This window comes from Myotis lucifugus, unplaced genomic scaffold, assembly GCF_000147115.1.
Source record: "Myotis lucifugus unplaced genomic scaffold, Myoluc2.0 scaffold_13, whole genome shotgun sequence".
NCBI classification, from domain to species: domain Eukaryota; kingdom Metazoa; phylum Chordata; class Mammalia; order Chiroptera; family Vespertilionidae; genus Myotis; species Myotis lucifugus.
In genome coordinates this window covers 8,928,456-8,933,422 of record NW_005871061.1, presented here as the reverse complement: position 1 = coordinate 8,933,422, position 4,967 = coordinate 8,928,456, and the positions used below count along the sequence as shown (strand labels likewise).

Genomic DNA, 4,967 nt, shown 5'->3' with positions numbered 1-4,967 from the left:
GGTAATTAGAATTAGATGAGGTCATGTGGGTGGAGTCCTCATTAATCTCTCTCTCTCTCTCTATATATATATATATAAAAGGCTAAGCAACTGGCTGACCAGCTGGGAGGTATGACGTGCACTGAGCACCAGAGGGCAAACGCTCAACACAGGAGCTGCCAAGCTGCAGTGACTTGGCAGCTGCGTTTCTTGGGCGACGCACCCTGGAACTAGAGAGGAGGGAGCCCGATTCCTCGCGGGGCCACACAATGCCAACTTTGGCTGTGAGGTATGTTGCTGGGGCACTGTTGGCACCAAATCTGGTTTATTGCCTAGCTGTGGTGACCATAGACGCCATTTGAGCTGTGGCACCACCCCAGGTGCAGCCAGCTGGGGAGGGACTGCGGGAGGTTGGCTCCAGGGCGTGTCCTGCCATCTTGCCCAGTCCTGCCCCGCCAGCCACCTTCTAATTGATTTCCTTTCAATGTGCATGAATCCATGAACCAGACCACTAGTCCTATATAATAAAGAGGTAATGTGCAAATTGACTATCACACTCTCACACAAGATGCCCCCCATGTGGTCAAAGATGGCCACCACAAGATGGCTGGCAGGGGTGGGCAGTTGTGGGTGATCAGGCCAGCAGGGGAGGGAGGGCAGTTGGGGGGGAACAGGCCAACAAGGGATCACTTAGGCATCAATCAGGTTGGCAGGGGAGTGGTTAGGGGGTGATCAGGCTGGCAGGCAGAAGCAGTTAGGGGCAATCAGGCAGGCAGGCAGGCGAGAAGTTGGGAGCCAGCAGTCCTGATTGTGAGAGTGATGTCCGACTGCTGGTTTAGGCCCAATCCCACAGTCAGACATCCCCTGAGGGGTCACAGATTGAAGAGGGTGCAGGCTGGGCTGAGGGACACCCCCCATGCAGTGCATGAATTTTGTGCACCGGGCCTCTAGTATTTATATGTTTTATCAATTACAAATAAGAAAACCATTTTTATTTCACTTTTAATTATCCCTTCTCCAATGTTTTCTTTCTTTTCTTTTTTCTTTTTTATATCTATCTAAGTTTCTAACCAGTATCATTTTCCTTCTCTGTAAAGAACTTTAAACATTTCTTGCAAGTCAAGTCTACTGGCAACAAATTTTCTCAATGTTTCTTTGTCTGAGAAAATATTCTTCTTAACTTTTTAAGAGTAAATTTTGCAGAGCACAGAATTCTTGGTTGTTGCGTGCTGTTGCTTTTTCTCTAAATATTTTAAATATTTCATTCTATGAAATATTTTGGCTTGTATAATTTCTGACATAATCCTTATCTTTGAATCTCTATAGAGACTGTATTTTTTTCTGAAATTGGTCTTTATTTTTTATTTTCTGTAATTTAAATATGATATGCCTCTGTGCGGATTCTTTTTTTTTTTTAACATTTATTCTTTTTGCTGTTCCATGGTATTTCTGAATCTGTGATTAGGTGAATGACATTAAGTTGGAGAAATTTTCAATCATTATTGCGTCAGATATTTTTTCCATTCCTCTCTTTCCTTTGGTATTATCATAACATGTTTGTTACACCTTTTGTAGTTGTTTCACGTTGCTTGAATATCCTGTTCTGTTTTGTTTGTTTGTTTGTTTGTTTAGTCCTCTTCTTCTTCTCCTTCTCCCTCTTCTTCTTTGCTTTTCAGTTTTAGAAGTTTCTATTGAGACATTCACAGATTGAGATACTTTCCTCAGCTATGTTCATTTTACTAATAAACCACTCAGAGGCATTTTTAATGTCTGTTATGATGTTTTTAGCATTAGCATTTATTTTTTATTTTTTCTTCGAATTTCTGTATCTCAGCTTATATTGATCATTGTTTCTTGCATACTGTTGTGGATAAAAATGGAGCTGTAGTAAATCTAACCAAAAGTAACTTCACAGGGTGATCTGATCATAAATTTGTAACTAATCATAGTGAGTAGTCATACCTTAGACCTGTTACTTTACTAGTAAAAGTTTATCTTTTCCCTAGGCAAGCCCTGTTCATTGTTTCTGTGTATCCAGGTTAATACGCCTTTGAAATGACTATTTTTCAGACCCCTGAAAAGCAGCAACCATCCACAAGAAGGCACATAATTTTGTTAACTATTCTGTAATCTGATCCCTGCTTGCTTCCTCCCACATTTATATAATCTTTCTTACCTTGTAACCATAATTTCAAATGCATAAAGCAAACTGCAAACTGTCATTCTGGAAAGCATTTTTCTCAGTTTGTTGAGATTTTGCTTCTAGGCATGTCTTCTGTTTGGCTCAAATAAACTGTTGTAAGAATTCTCTACAGGTTTGGATGTTCTCACATGAACACTGTCTACTCTATCCATTAAAGCCTTTAGCATATTAATCATAGTTCTTTTAAATTGCTAATTTGATAATTCCAACATCCCTATTATAACCGAGTCTGTTTCTGAAGCTTTCTCTGCTTCCTTAAACAGTATTTTTTTTTTGCTTTTAAATATGCTTTGTAATTTTCTGTTGATAGCCAGACATGATGTACTTGGTAAAAAGAACTGTTGTAAATAAGTATTTAATAATGTAGTAGTAAGGTGTCTGAGGAAAGTAAGCAGTTTATAGTCCTATGATTAGGTCTCAGTATCTTAGTGAGCATCTGTCTCTGGACTATAAACTTCACAAGTACATCACATCAGTAGCCCATCCTGTAGGAGGAACAGGATAACTAGAGTGTACTGTGGGCTGAAATTGGATAAATTCCTTCACCCATATTGAAAAATAGAGGAGGTTTTGTTGAGTATTTTCCTACCTCCAAGTTAATTATACTTTGATAAAACTCCAGTAAGTTTGGCCCTTATTAAATGATATTTTTCTGAATGCAGACCTTGTTAAGAAGAACACATTATTCTAGGACACTTCAAAATAACTACCTTTACCCTTGTTCTGACAGAAGAAGGAGGAGTTTCTTCTCAAACATTCACTGTCAGGGCCTGTTCAAGATCTAAGTGGTAAATATCACAAAATTGTAGATACATACCCCTTGTGACTGGGTTCCCCTGGAGATAGAAACTCTCTTACATGTCAAGGCCAGGCCTCCAGCAATTAATTAAATACAGGTTTTCTTAACCCAGCATAGTTTTCCAAGGAGTTTCTGCTCATGTGTTTCTCCTCTGTTAAGTTATAATTCTTAGTATTTACCTTTGTTTCTGTTCAATTTTGGAGACAGTGGTTTGCCTTGTGACCTCCTTTCTCTTCTAAATCTAAACAGAGTTGTTGATTTTTCAGTTTGTTCTGTTCTCTGTTTAATATTAGTACAGACTGGTGATTTCTAATCTCCTTATACCACCAGTTCTGTTCTCTATTCCCATTTTATTACATTTGGTAGAATAAAAAATTGACACACATTTTATGCAATCATAAAAAATTTAAATACAATTTTATATTTAGGTATAGAGTTTATTTGAATACAGATTACCAACTATATCAGTAAATTTAAAGTTCTAATAATTACTGTGTTTTAAATTTCCTTATGGTGTCTTTCCTTACCCTCACTTTACTCAGAGTTTCCTACTAGAGTCTAACCTCCCACTAAGCTAGGAAAAAACATATAATTGGTATGACAGAGGAAGCCACTTCCCTCATGGTATTCTCTCACTTTATTCATTCGATTTTTATTATTTTCCTGGTCATTCTTTCTATAAATATCTGAGGTGTTATATACAACAAGTAGTCCACCAGTCTTAGTTGATACTATGGTGAAGGAAAGACAGACATTTTCTGGCTCCTTTCTGTACAGCCTTTCGCTCAGGCCCTTGGCGCCAGCAGGATGGGCAAGTATCACGGTCTTTGTACTGCCTGGAAGTTCCGAAGCCACCAGCTATATCAGAAGCGGCATGATAAACAGTACCAGAAGGCCCATTTGGGCAGGGCCCTGAAGGCCAACCCTTTTGGAGGTGCTTCCCATTCAAAGGGAATTGTGCTGGGAAAAGTAGGGGTTAAAGCCAAACTGTCAAATTCTGCTATCAGGAAGTATGTCAGGGTCCAGCTGATCAAGAATGGCCAAAAAAATAAAAATAAAAAAATCACAGCCCTTGTATCCAATGATGGTTATTTGAATTTTACTGAGGAAAATGACGAAGTTCTAGTTGCTGGATTTGGTTGCAAAGGTCATGCTGTTGGTGATATTCCTGGAGTTAGCTGTAAGGTTGTCAAAGTAGCCAATGTGTCTCTTTTGGCCTTATACAAAGGCAAGAAGGAAAGACCAAGGTCATAAGTTTTGATGGTGAAATCACAGTAGTAATACATTTTCATATGCCTAAAAAAAAGACATTTGCTGTCCTTGGGGGCTTCACAGGCTGTTCTATAACTACAGGGAACACAAACATAAGAAAGACTATCTATGCTCTTAAATTGCTACACATTAGTTGGGATGAAGTTGGGAGTAGAGCTATAAGGTGGAGATGAAAGGGAGATAAGTGAAAAATATCTAAAACAAAAATCAGGATTTGACAATTGCATTAAAATAGGTACAGGGGTGTGGGAACAATTGAATAAAGAATCACATCTAATTAGAAAGATCAGAAGAGGTTTCTTTAAACAGGTGGTGAGATAGAATGGTAGAATTTTAAAATGTAGAATCCAGGGTGGATACAAAAGGCATTTCAGAAAAATGGAGTAAAAAATCATGAATGAATCAAAAGCATGAGCCAGTAAGCATCCCAGAATGCCTGTGGAGTGATAATTTGTAGATAATCTAGCAGATTAGACAAATAAAAGCCTAAGAAAGGTAATTTGAAACAAAGTGATGAAAGTCTTTGATGTAAAGTTGAGCAATTTCAAGTTAATGTGATAGTTAGCTGAGAAGGAGCAATAGATATTTTTTAAAATAGAAAAATGAAATATATAAAGCCTTACTTATAGAATAAATTTAGATAGAACAGTAGGGTAATTTGGATGTGAAAAGGCTGGAGAGATGAAAATGAGCGAAGAAGGTCTTATAAAAGCT

General features: G+C 38.0%; 1 pseudogene; it reads left to right on the top strand.

Annotated features, from left to right (window-relative positions):
* Window positions 1-3,788: 3,788 nt before the first annotated feature.
* LOC102435491 lies at window positions 3,789-4,287 on the top strand (annotated as a pseudogene).
* The last annotated feature ends 680 nt before the right edge of the window (window positions 4,288-4,967 follow it).